We start from the raw sequence: 14,774 nt of genomic DNA on the forward strand, positions 1-14,774 counted from the left end.
GCTAGGACTTCCAGGAAAGAAGTTGGAATTTCAAAAAAAGTGTATCTGGGGTGAATTAGCGGGGGTAGAAAAGATCAAGGTTTTGGATGGGTGAAGATACGAGATGGTGGTGAGCAGCTGTTTTAAAGACATGGAGGGTCGAGTGGGATTGAAGGGAGTGGGGGAGTTTGTTCCAGAGGCGGGAGAAAAGAGGAATGAAAGAGTGAAGGTGAGCAGAGAGCCGAGATTTCGGCAGTTTAACCATCAGAGGGTTGCTGGCAGATCTTGTGCGACCTGTATAGTCAGGTTCACTATGTCAATAAATTATATTTCGTTCAAAATCATGGTAGATTAGCAAACCTATACATTTTTGGAAAGGTTATAGCATAAGGAAACTAAAAATCAATGTTTACATTTGGAGAGATACCTGTATGGCGGCCATTTTGGATTTTCAAAATGGCCACTGTAAAATACATATTTTGTTCTATTTCTGCCTCTAATTACCCTAAAAACTTTTAAAAATATACTAAACCTATATTTTCAGGGACAAGGAATCTAATGAAAGTATCAAATTAGTGCTATGGGGAATGGTAAGACACGAATCAAAGGTTTTGAATTGCAAAATACTGTCTTTATATTCGCGATAAGTTGCATAATCAAATACATGTTATCATTTTGTACAGGCAGTTAATAACATCAAAATGTGTCACAATAATTCATATCACCAAACATACACAGGCAGTCAGCAAAATCATATATACACATGCAGTCTGTATAACTTCACATCAACACAGGCAGTCAATGACAAAATATACACAGGCAGTCAATGGCATCAAACATACACGATTACAGAATATGCCATTTAGAGTTCGTCATCACTGTCCTGTGTGTCGTATCCGACAATATAGTCCGCATCGTTTTCACAGTCCGTTCCACACAAGCAAAGGTCGGTCAAATTGATTGGCAAATCGAATTGGTCGAATGGTCGAATGGTCGAATGGTCGATCGAAGCGATTGGTCGAATGGTCGAATTGGTCGAATCGAATTGGTCGGAATTGGCAAATGTAAACATTGATTTTCAGATTTTCCATGTAATAACGTTTCCAAAAATGTATAGGTTTGCTAATCTACCATGATTTTGAACGAAAAAACATAGTGAACCTGACTAGTAGGAATATTTGGGGGACAGAGCCCAGAGAGAACTGGGGGAGCAAGGCCGGAGAGGAGTCGGTAGAAGACTTGAACTACCTCAAGATATGTCGCTCTGAGAACATTTTCAGCATCCTAAGTGCATAATTATGCAACTCGATGATTTGGGGTAATGTAAAGATTATTATCCAAACTTAAATTTTACAATTATCAGACAGGATGGTGTGGAGCTGTCCTTCCTGCGTTTGAATCTTGCACTAGCAGGGCATGACATCACAAAGTGCTGGCTGTCCCTCGGATGTACGTTAAACTTGGTGCCCCATGTGCTAGCATTAGATGGCGGACGTTAAAAATCCCACGGTGTCCTTCATGTAGAATAGGCGAGTTATCACCGGCATTTTGTAAACAATTTTTCCAAATTTTCGACATTCAGTCCAACGTCAGGTCATGAAAGACTTGGGAAAAATGTCCCCGGCCAACCCTACAATAAGGTGGGAATAATTGAGCCATTAAATAAGTAATATTTGTCGTACTCGACATAAACTTAAATATCTGTTTTTGAAGTAAACTGATCATTGTGAGGTGAGCTCTTTCTTTTGTACAAGTTCGGAGACAGGAAACATTTAAATGAGCTCTGTCCGACCGATCAACCGAGCAGACCGACCGGGTCATCCGTCCATGTACTTTTGTGTACGTCATATTTCAAAAACCGTTGAACATTTTGCTTTCATATTGCAGATATCCATTCCTCATGACATTATCTCAAGTTGATTCGATAACGGCTGTGATTGGCTGAATTGTGTTACCATGGCAACCATCTCGGTAACTTGGCTTGTGTACATGATGGTTCAATAAACGTTGAACATATAGCTTTCATATTGCAGCTATCTATTGCTCATGACATTATCTCAACCTGATTAGATCACGGCTGTGATTGCTCAATTATGTTGCCATGGCAACTATCTCGGTAACTTGGCTTGTGTAAGCGATGTTTACATTTTTTATTTAATAAGAAATTTGAAAATTTGAATTAAAAAAACAAAAACAAAACCTTCAAGATTTTAACCGTTCGAGATTTAGCTTTCATATCATGCAGATCGATTTCCCCATACCCCCAAAAATATGGGGGAGTGAGGAATGGGGTATTCTAGGGTATCAGCCATCTGTATTGTATTTCTCTCTCTCTCTCTCTCTCTCTCTGTCTCTCTGTCTGTCACTGTCACTGTCACTGTCACTGTCACTGGCACTGTCTGTCTCTCTCACTGGCTCTCTGTCACTGTCTCTCTCTCTCTCTCTCTCTCTCTCTGTCACTGTCACTGTCACTGTCACTGTCACTGTCACTGTCACTGTCTGTCTCTCTCACTGTCTCTCTGGCTCTCTGTCACTGTCTCTCTCTCACTCTCTCTCTCTGTCACTGTCACTGTCACTGTCTGTCTCTCTCACTGTCTCTCTGGCTCTCTGTCACTGTCTCTCTCTCTCTCTCTCTCTCTCTCTCTCTCTCTCTCTCTCTCTCTCTCTCTCTCTCTCCCCTTTGTCTCCTTTTTAACTTTTGTTCTTAAACTGAGATCTTAGCAATGACAAGAATACAGCCGAAAGTAAAATAACATACTGAGTGAACTAAACGTTCAGTACTTTAACCAGTTGGAGGGTAATAAAAGAGACTGCTTTCTGGATGTTATCATTTAAGCTGAGAACCAGCACTAAAGGAGTCTATGATGTTTGAGATAATTATGTTTCTTTAACATTTAATTGTGTTTGTTAACTTTTAATTGTTGTTGCTTGCTGCCAATGTCCCCATCCAGAGATAGTGTTAGGGTGCCTGTCTGTATTTATGGGAGGATTTGTGCCATAATTGGTTTGACTGAGGAAGCAGATGTGAAAATTGAGCACTTTTGCTATTTATCCCTCTTATTTCTGCCTGTAAACAAGTGTTAATTAGCTCAGCAGGGATAATGTAGGCTTTATACTGTAGCAACGCTAAATCGAAAAAGGGGGCACAATCTGTATTGCTTTTTCAACAACGCTTGCAGGATTTTGGTTGAAACACTTGACTTTCTTCGATTTCTTTCTACTTTTTCTTCTTTAATGTGTACCAAGTCCTACACACAAGTTTGTTTTCCTTTGCAGTCATATTCAGTGAATTTGTATAATCTTGCATGTCTTGCCAGAAATTGCTATAGTAACTTTAATACTTTGCACTCATTCATGAGAGGGTCATTAACCAGTGAGGCAGCTACATTCAAGTGTAAGGTGTGCACAGAGGGAGCTGCAGATGGAGGAAATATTGAGTTGGATCTTGGAGACGGCGTGAAGCTGGAAGGTGTGAAAACATTTTGTTACCTTGAAGACATGCTGAATGGAGAAGGTGGATCAGACTCGGCAACGGTTGCTCGAGTGAGATGTGCATGGAAGAAGTTTCGGGAACTGAGTGGCGTGCTGATGAGGAGGGGAGTGTCGTTGAAGCGGAAGGGAAAGGTGTATGCTGCATGTGTGAGAAGTGTTATGATTTATGGGAGCGAGACATGGGTAATGAAGGTAGAGCAGCAACAAAGGCTGGAAAGGGTGGAAATGCGAATGGTTCGGTGGATGTCTGGAGTATCGTTGAGAGAGAGGAAGACAAATGATGAATTGCGAATGGAAATGAATGTAGAAGGAAGTAGAGGACCGGGAAGACCGAGAAAGACTTGGCTAAAGGTGGTGGAAGAAGAAATGCGGGCAAGGGGGTTAACAAGGAGATATGCAGAAAATAGGGCAAAATGGAGAAGATTGTCATGGGGACCGCAAGGCTAACCCCCGCTCTAGCAGGGAAAACGGCCTTAAAATGCATGTTGTGTTGTTGTTGTACTCATTCATGTTCTAAGAACGAAATGAGAAAGTCTTTGAATCTTGATTTTAAAAAAATTCGAATATTTTCTGTTGTTCCGTATAAAAATTGTCTACTATTGCCAAACACCATTATATGTCACCACAATTGGATATTTTTAAGGAGTTTAAGGCTCAGGGAGGTTCTGATACAAATCACACACACACACACACACACACACATACACACACACACACACACACACACACACACAGACAACCACAAGATAACATGTGGACATCTTTTCAAATAGCAGACAAACACGGCTTGTTATCTTGAGGGAAGTGATGTAATTTCCTGGGGAACTCTGGATGCCAGCGGCGACATCTCACGATGTCACTCCATAACCAGTGAGGTAATTATTGAGGAGTAATCCCCCACCTTTCCCTCTCCCACTGACACATCACACTCACAACTCGCCCTCATGGAATGCCAACCCACAGGGTTTATTTGTCCTCTGTCCTATAAATGCAAAAAAGGAGCACAAACTATTTTAAAAGTCAGACTCGAACCGCTGACTGAGCCGACACGGAGCGGACGTTCTACTCCTAACCTTAACTCTAACAGACTCGGAGCGGTTGTCCTAACCCTAACCCTAACAGACTCGGAGCGGACGTTCTAACCCTAACCCTAACCTTAACAGACTCGGAGCGGACGTTCTAACCCTAACCCTAACCTTAACAGACTCAGAGCAGACGTCCTAACCCTAACCCTAACAACTCGGACGTCCTAACCCTAACCCTAACAGACTCGGAGCGGACATTCTAACCCTAACAGACTCGGAGCGGACGTTCTAACCCTAACCCTAACCCTAACAGACTCGGAGCGGACGTTCTAACCCTAACCCTAACCCTAACAGACTCGGAGCGGACGTTCTAACCCTAACCCTAACAGACTCGGAGCAGACGTCCTAACCCTAACCCTAACCCTAACAGACTTGGAGCGGACGTTCTAACCATAACGTCACTGAGTCTGGTAAATATTTCTCCAAATGTTACTGTAATTCACGATCGTCGATATGTTATTTATAAGTGTAGCATAGCTTGAATGAACAGAACAATTTTTAGAGGTGATAGTCCGTGCTACGATGCTTTGTTAATTAACGATGCAATTAATGTAAACGAAAATCAAGTGGATGAATTTTATATTTCAAATTTGAATAATCAGAGTCAATTACAGTCAAATCAAAAATAAAAACAGTCGTTCAAGAATGTTTCACCACATTAGAAACTACTCGGGTTTGCTCCAACAATGGCTTTATTCAATGTTCTCAAATGGTGTTTAGGGTACAGGGAGCTAAATGTTAGTGAAGATAATCAGTTTATTAACTATACTGTAATTCGTAAGCATACATGTAATCACACATATATGGTAAATGTATGATTACATCAGAGAAGGTTTGTTGACAAAGGAAGTAAAGGTCAAATGGCGTTTTTACAGCGTAGCCCGTTGGACAATGCCATGTGGAACAGCGTTTGTCCGTCCGTCCAGTGTATGTGTAAGTGTATGTGTATGTATGTATGTATGTATGTATATATGCATGTATATATGTATGTATGTATGTATGTACGTGCATACGTATGTCCCTTCCGCCGGCATTTTGCGGGTCTATTCCCTTTAAAATTCGTTTTTGCTCTCACCGTTGCTGCAATTGACAGAAATATTTTTACCATAGGAGCACCTCCTCCTGTAGATATTTTACTAATAATTATGACGTCATAGGTCACGTGTTATGGGTGCCATGGACGCTTGAAAAAACCGAAAAACATTACACTTCTATATCAACTAAACCACTCCATGGAAAAAATTGAAAAGCAGCTCATTGTAAAGTACTCCCCACAGGAAATAACATGTTAATGATGATGCCATAGATGCCTTCATTATGACGTCATAAATCGACAAGTAGAATACTTGATCCAATCAGTATGAAATTTCTTGAGCGTGAACTCGGGATAAATTGGTCGAGAATTTTTTTTTTACGACATTATTGGTCATGTGGTTCGGCAGCCATATTTTTACTGCATAGGCCATAGGGCTATTCCGTGTGGAACAGCGTTTGTCCATCTGGTGTATGTATGTCCCTCACAAACATCCACCAATCAGAGATGAGGATCTAGTTACATGACAGGGGGACAGCAGATCCTCCACTCAGCAGATCCAAGTCCGGCTATGCGGTTGTTGGACCATCGCTCTTGCTTTTGGCTTTCCTCTTGGATGGTCTGATAATAATTTGTGGCCATCTCCATATTATATAGTCAAAAGAAAGGGAATGTGAAAGTGTGTGGGAGGTTGGAGTGAAAAAAAAAATTATAAAAATGAGAAGAAGGTGGGAAGGGAAGAAATAAGATGAAGAGGAGGACGGGGGAGGGGGCAAGGACAATGTGCTGGACGTTTGGCCTGGAGGCATTAGTGGATGGTGAAAAAGCTTACCATTTGTCAGATGAAGAACAACGTTTGGACATATATTCAATGAAACCATACCTATCTGAAGTACATTGTTAGCCAAAAGATTCAGCTTATTCAGCTCTCCAACAAATTGGAGTGCTGGGAACAGCTCTTTGTAGCCTGAGCCATACGCGTAATACGGGGTTTAAAGCACCAATGGGAACAAAACAGCAGGTGGTAAAACCAATGTGTGCTGATTGAGTCTGTCACTGCCATCGTCTACTACACATCCCACAATCATACTGCAACACGTGATTTTGTCTTGCTTGTGTTTTATCCATATTCACTAAAAATTATCATTCAAATGATTTGGTTCTGGAAAGCTCTTGATGATAGCGACAAGAGAGCTCATGTTTGATGGTAAAAGAGCAACTGTTATGGATAGAGGAAATAATTATTTGTGTATATATATATATATATATATATATATATATATATATATATATATATATATATATAATCAGTGGTATCTAGAATCTGAAATATCACAACATCGTGCATAAGGCAAGAAAGTTCTTGTTCAATTAAACTTTTGGATCTTTCGAGGAAGTATCAGGTTGAGTAAGTGTGAAAACGTCTTGCAATATTGAGAAATTTTGATTTCATCTCATTGTATTGTAAACAACAGCACATTATTATGTATGAAATGATGTGAAGTGTACACACCTATCCTGCCAAGCAATAGTGGCCACACAACCCAGGTGGCCCATTTAACCAACAGTCCTTCGATAAATTGATTTGATTGGATTGTGCCAAAGGTTACATTAAAATTCCTCAAATTTTTGTTCATGCTTTTCCCATTCACTAGACTTGTTTTGGATTTGCATCACTTTGGGATTTATTCTCTGCATTATATGGGATTTGAACCTCGGTTTCCAAAATAATTAGCTACGTACTCAGCTGGGACTGGGACAAATGAAGGAATGAATCCTTCATTCATTCCCTAAACTCTCCAGCACTCCATCCTCCCTCCAGCGTTCTCAAACGTATTTTTGACTCGAATGTCTCAAGAAACTCATTTTGCAATAAATGTTCGTTTCCCATTAATCGTACACTTTTCAAAATCCCATCACCCCAAAATCCCATTTCCCATCACCCCTCCCCTCTAAATCTACCCCCTTGCCCCTCCCCTCCAAATCATCCCCATCACCCATCTCTTTCAAATCTTCCCCCTTGCCCCTCCCCTCCAAATCTTCCCAATCACCCATTCCTTTCAAATCTCCCCCCACACCCCTCCCCTCTGAGACTCTCCCTCGCTCCTCCCCTCCTAGACTCCCCTCTCACCCCTCCTCCTCAAAGCGTCCTCCCCGCTTCTTCCCCCTTCCAACTTTCACCTTCATCTCCCTCAACCTTCTGCCTCGCTCTTCCCCCTCGTCAAATAACACCTAACTCCGCCTCTCCCAATCACCATCAAACCTTTTGTCCGCCCCATTCTTCCCTTTCTCCAAGCTATTCTGTAATCTCCGACACATCTTCAACAGCTCTCCCTACCTCTTCCTCCTCTTCCACATCTTACCCTACCGCTACCTCCCCCCCCCCCCCCTGTTCTGTATCCGATGCTCCCCCTTCCTCTTCCTCAACAGTATGGACCTCAAACATCCGGGGCCTTCGCTCAAACTTGTCTGATCTCTCCATACAGGTTGCTTCTGACAAACCAGACGTGATCTGCTTAACAGAAACTTTCCTCCTTCATGATGTCTCTGATTCCTTGGTATCTCTCCCAGGTTACTCCCTCCTCCGGTATAATAGACCTGAGCCTCGTCCTGGAGGTGGGGTTGCTATCTTTATAAAAAACTCTCTTCCTCACTCGCCCTGCACTGCCCTCTCTCCACCTCACCCCTAGGAATACCTTTGGCTTCGGCTTCCCCTTCGCTCCCACCTTTTGTTCATATGTGTGTTGTACCGTCCACCAAACAGTGATGACTCCATCTACATCTCGCTGTCTGAGAATATGGACCAACTTCTATCTACCCATCCCAACTCTCTCTTCCTCATATGTGGTGATTTCAGCTGTCACCATGCCAGTTGGCTGGGTGTGGGTACCTCTCTCACCAGCCATGGCTCTTCAGCAAAGGACTTCTGTGACTCACTGGGACTGACACAATCTGTCAATTTCCCGACCCGGATTTCAGTCAACGGGGCATCTTCTCTTCTGGACTTGGTTATGACTAACTTCCCTGAAAATGTCTGCTGCTCTTCTTCTGCTCCAATCGGCTCTTCTGATCATGTGCTTGTTAAAGTGGACATCTCTCTGACCATTCTCAGAGAGCCTCCTCAGCGTCGACGAGTATGGCATTTCACTCAGGCCAACTGGCACGGTCTTCAAGCAGCCATCAATCATCTGGACTGGTCTCCCATCTCTACTGCCTCTGACATAAATTCTTCCTGGGAATTCTTCCAAAGCAAACTGCTCTCTCTCATGCACAGATTTATCCCATCTCGTCTTCTGTTGTCATACCCTTCCTCCCGTCCATGGTACACGGAATCTTGTGGTGAGGCTATTGCCCAGAAACAACTTGCTTTCGTCTCCTGGAAAGCAAATCCAACGGAAGGAAATCTCATTTCCTTTCACAAAGCCTGAAACAAGTGTGTGTCCACCCTCAGGAGAGCCAGGAAACAATATCTCTCCGTTCTCAGGATCGAACTCTCTTATCTGTCTCCGTCTTCCAAATCCTGGTGGCATCTGGTCAAATCTGTTTCTGGTGTTTGTTCCCCCTCCATCCCCTCCCTCACCTCAAATGGCCACACGGCTGACTCAGCACGTGAAAAAGCTGAATGCCTCAACTCTGTGTTTGCCTCTAAATCTTGTGTCCCAAACCCATCCCTCTCTGTACACACCGTACCCAGTCATACCCAGCTGCTCTTGGACTCTGTGTCTTTTCCTCCTGACAAGGTGGAAAAGTTTCTGTCAACCCTCGACTCAGATTCTGCAACTGGACCTGACGGCATCAGCCCACGGGTCCTAAAATCCTGTTCTTCCGCTCTTTCACTCCCTCTTTCTGTTCTCTTCACCCTCTCTTTTGCTCAAGGTCATCTTCCATCTGCTTGGAAATCTGCCAACATCACCGCTTTGCACAAAAAAGGTGCAAAAACAGATCCCAGCAACTACAGACCAATCAGCCTTCTCCCAATTATCAGCAAAGTAATGGAATCCATCATTGCTTCAGATATGAAATCTTTCCTCTTCTCCAATGGCGTGATCTCTGATCATCAATTTGGTTTCAGAACTGGACACTCTACTCTGGACATGCTGCTTCTGCTTTCTCAACAATGGATGGAGGTCCTCAATGCCAAACAGGAAATTAGAGCAGTCTCCCTTGACATATCACGTGCCTTCGATACGGTCTGGCACCCCGCTCTGCTCACCAAACTCTCCTCTTTTGGTATCCATGGAAATCTCCACGCATGGCTGGCGGACTTCCTCTCTAGTCGTAGTCAACGTGTGGCCCTGAATGGGTTTCTCTCATCTCCTCTTCCTGTTCAGGCTGGAGTTCCACAAGGCAGTGTTCTGGGCCCTGTGCTTTTTCTGGTCTTCATCAATGATCTCTCTGACTCTCTTGAAAATCCTCTGTATCTCTTTGCTGATGACTCTACTCTCTGTTGCTCCATTCTTCATCCCTCAGATCGGCAGTCTGCAGCCTCCTCACTCTCTGCAGACCTGGACAAAATCACAGACTGGGCAAACAAGTGGAACATGTCTTTCAATCCTGACAAATCTCACACTCTTACGATGTCTCTCCGAAAAGACCGACTGGACAACCCTCCCATCCACTTTCTGAATAATCCTCTCCAAGAAGTTCTGTCACTCAAGCTTTTGGGTCTCACTATCTGCCATGATCTTTCCTGGGAAAACCACATTTCAAATCTGGCCTCCAAAGCCAGTCGCCGACTGGGCATCCTCCGTCGTGCGAAGTCCTTCCTTGGCACAACTGAGCTCCTCACCACATACAAGGCTTTCATCTGCAGCTCAATGGAATACTGCTCTCCCCTCTGGGCTGGTGCTCGTGCCTCATAGTCCTTGAGCCAGACCAAAAGTAATGCTCCGGCGGGGGGAGTAATTCTCATTATGATTTTCCATTAGACCAATGTCTCAAGTGTCAGAAAAGGTGTGATGCACATCTGAGAACGGTAGCTTAGTGCCCGGATGGACGCCATCTTTGAAACCACCCAGCTCGAAAATGCCCATTTGGTGGGGTACATTGTTGCACGTGTATCTGGACTTCTATACTAGCTATCGATGTGCGGTTGACGACTAAATATACGTCCGATGTGTACCGTCTAAATAAAAAATAATATGAAGCATTTTGTTTTAGATTAATTATTATAAAAATCAATTATCGAAAAAAAATCATATATTTTTCAATATTTTATTATTAGACTTGTACTTTTTTTAGTGAAACAACACTGGTATGATTTTCCAAATTATGCATTGTGCTACACCGTTTATCTGTCTATAAAAATAACTCAAAAACTAAAACATATCATCCACCACGAGTTTACAACAAATAAATGTAAAGAGGCATAAAATGACTTAGGCCGCCGCTGGCATTATCTATTCTGACGATAACGCAAGTTAGGAATGTCGTACGGAGAGGATTTTAACACCATACGATATCTAATAAGCAGGCGGAAATTGTTACATAGGAAATCTGTACTTTGGTGGCCATCTTGGATTTCAAAATGGCCGCCAATTATATTAATTATTCATTACTAGAGTTTGGAAAGACGTATGGAGCTGATTTTAACACCATACGATGTATATTCCTAATAAGCAAGCGGAGGTATCATTGAACATGTCATGTTTTAGTCAAATAACACCGGTATGATCTTCCAAATTATACATTTTGCTAAACCGTTTATCTGTCTATAAAGATTTTCAGGCAATTTGGCCTGCATTATAATAGAGAACAACATATGCTATACAATATACAGTGCACACAAAGTTAATCATCAGTCGCCATCAGAGTCATTGGCATCCTGAGCCACGATAGCATCATCCTGCACCATGTTGGAGCATCCCTGCAGCTTACACACAACAGTGCACTTCAACCCATTCAGTATGCAGGAGCAATCTGACGGTCGACACGTCCTTCTGCATGTGCATGAGATGAGATTCAAGACGACATCTGGAGCTGGTAGACCCGCCATCCATCGGATTGTGAGCGAACCGCCATCATCGAGTTCCCAACCATGTCCTGCTGATGGTGTTGGGACGTCTGGTAGGTTTTCAAGGCTGCGTCGCCAGATAGCCGCCTGATAGTTGGCCCTAAGCGTATGCTGCATCAAGGAGTCTTCACAAGGCGGCAATTGTCCAGATTCGATCTGGCCCTTCTTTGCACAGAACATGTGATAACGGAGCGAATTAACACCGACGATCTTCGTGTTCTTGGCGTACAGCTGACACGTGAAGGCCTGAATGCTATTGAAGACGTCTGTTGGTACATTCCACGAAGATCCCAGATCTGTGAATGCTTGAAGATACAGCTCATTCGCTTGCACAAGCTTCAAAGCCTTTATCTTTCCTTGGCTAGCCAGAGCACTCACAGTGTCACACCCGCTCCATGCATGAAGCCCTGGCAATGCACTGAAAACTCCAGACCCCAATACCGCAGCCAACTTTCCAACGTCGATCATTCTGACTCGAACCTTTGTTCCTCGTCTGATGAAGAGCTGACTATCGATGGTTCTGCTGAGATGAAGACTGATGATCAGAACGTCGGTGTCATCTGCCACTAAGACGATCGTCTTGTAGTGGGTAGCGGCGTGCTTTGCGTGGAGAAACATACGCGTGTCTGCTTCCTCGTGGCTACATTCGAGTGCTTGCACCAACTTCCACCTATCGCGGGTCAGTACCAGACATTTTTCACCACAGGTGACATAGTGTTCTGTTGCCTAGCTTTTCGCGATTTGTTTCATGTTTCCACGACTCCGCCAGAAACACAACCAGTTTCTCCTTTGTCTGGCTGCAAGCAAGGAGACGCCGCCAGTTCATGATTTTGTGTGCGGGTCTGATCTCGCTGAAACTGATGCCTTCATTTGAACCGCGGTTCACACGCTCAGCTGCTTTGATGGATTCTTCTGTGTATGTGTCAAAGACAACATCGATGCGCTCACTGCCTTGACCAGCGTGAAGCGCTGCAGCAAGGATGCGGTCAGATAGTTCTTCGAACGTGTCGTTCTCGCCATGCATCTTTTGTATGAGAGCCATCGCATCAATTATTGTTGCACTTCGCTTGTCAACGTTCTCGGCTGGTTCCACAAGACCTTCCATGTGTTTCGCAAGTGCAGCTTTGTTCGTTTTTTTCATTGACCCATCAACGTTTGCCAAAGACCATGGTAACGGCCCTAGTGGGTGACAAAGGACAAGTTGCATGTCGAGGTTCCTTGTCTTGGCGATGAGCATCATGGTGGCAAACAGTTGTCTGTCAGCTCTCAGGACGATCTCCTTGTTTGTGCCCTTCACAACTTTCTGCTTGATCTTACCAAAGGTCTTCAAGTTTAGCTTGTTCAATGTGTCATGAAAGCCTGTTCCCTCTTCAAGACGTTTCTGGAAGCTTTGATACGCCGCTTCCCCCTTTTGCAGGGTGTTGAGTAGGTCATTAGAAACGTCCTCCCTCGCAGCCGCTCCGGTAGATATACTGAGAAGACATGACGGATCATCGGCGAATGGATTGGTCCAGTCATTTTCCAGTAGATCACAGATAGCTGTGACGCCAGACTCATCACGTTTGATGCGAGAAGTAGACAAGTCAGGGTGCTTGGCGTGAGATGTGTCGCTGCCATTCACAAGGATAGTTTCTCGTAGTTGCCTCAGTGCAGTAGCCCGATTTTCTGCAGTTAGATAGTATCGTGACACAGCCCCTTGTCGAAGACTAAAACCTCGTGTTCCTCCAGCTGTTTGCGTATCTTTGTTTACTGTTTCTTCTGTTGTCTGATCAACAGCGATTCTGGCAAATGGATTCCCTGGTCTAAGCTGTACGGAGAAGTAGCCTTGATTGAAATGCCTGTACAACTCGGGGCATGTTTCGTGGAGTTGCGTCATCTGTGCATAGTACACTGGTAGATATCTAGCATAGTTCACCTTGTTCATTGCGAAACACCAAGGGATCACTCTTCTGACACAAGCCAAGTGAAGCATCCAGTCGCCTTCTCTATCCGCACGAATCAACCCCAGCAGGGTCTCTACCATATCAATATACATCATCCAGAAGCGAGCCAGGTCTCCATGTTTGGTTCGCAGAAAATGTAGGTATTTCGCGAACATGTCAAAGCTCTGTACACATGAATCATCATCGAGAGCAGCAGCGAGAGTCTCGTGGCAAACATCCTCCTTGATGCTGCGAATTTTGAGGTCAGTGCTTCGAATCTGGGGTTCCTTGTCAGGATGATTGCTTTCTATCCACACCTGGAAGCCCTTCCAAATGATGCGCATTAGTGCCTCGTACATCAACTTGTGGAGTCGCACAGCACGGTTGTATTGCTTGCCTTGCAGAACCCTGTTGATGGAACCTTCAGCGATTACTCCTGACTCAACAGCTACATCCCGAAGGCCTGCATCTCCAAACATTTTCCCAATGCTCGACATGAAGTTACAGATGGTATGGAAGTTCCCCATCATGAGCACGATTCTTCCATATCGATCGACATCTTTCCATGCTATTTCGGTCGCCTTAGCAAATAGTGCCTGGTCTAGCACCACCGGTATACGCTCAAGCTGAAGTGATGACATGATGTTCAGAGCTTCTCTGAGGATTTCTTGCACTGTTGCCATATCTGTGGCAGGCGCGTTTATAGTCGGCAGGTAGCCAACTACATCCTCCGTCACCTGAACACGATCTCTAGTCATGATGTTGAAACCAGTCCACGAACTGATTGTCTGGTCGCATGGTTCCAGCATGCGAGTCATAATCCATACGTGATTTCGGCGCTGTGCAAGGGATGTTGCGCCTGCAAGAGTGTCAGAAAGATCTGCAGGCTTGATTGCAGGTGGGCCCTCTCGTTTCCCACCGCTGTATATTGGAACTAAATCGCTGGATGACGGGATAGATCGCTTCTTATCTGCTTTGGATACTGCCGATGGAGGTTGGGGCGGCAAACACGACTGCGACTTCGGTTGGACGATGATACCGTTGACGCGATGCGATGTTCCGCCACCACTCAGCGATTCCTCTAGCCTGTCGATGTTATCGAATGCTAATACAGTCGGGACCGAAGGGCGCACATGTGACGGAAGTGGTACTGTATCTTTCTCCACACTTGCTAATTTGTCTATGCATAGCGCTGTCTCGATTTCTTCCAGAACTGTGTACGAACATCCGTGCCCGAGTCGATTCAATAT

At 44.2% G+C, this 14,774-nt stretch overlaps 1 protein-coding gene across 15 annotated transcripts in view; it reads left to right on the forward strand.

Annotated features, from left to right (window-relative positions):
• The window catches only part of MCTP1 (multiple C2 and transmembrane domain containing 1), a 264,386-nt gene that overhangs the window by 196,802 nt on the left and 52,810 nt on the right, over positions 1-14,774 (forward strand). The window lies entirely within an intron of this gene.

This window comes from Myxine glutinosa, chromosome 7, assembly GCF_964187855.1.
Source record: "Myxine glutinosa chromosome 7, kmMyxGlut1.1, whole genome shotgun sequence".
NCBI classification, from domain to species: Eukaryota; Metazoa; Chordata; class Myxini; order Myxiniformes; family Myxinidae; genus Myxine; species Myxine glutinosa.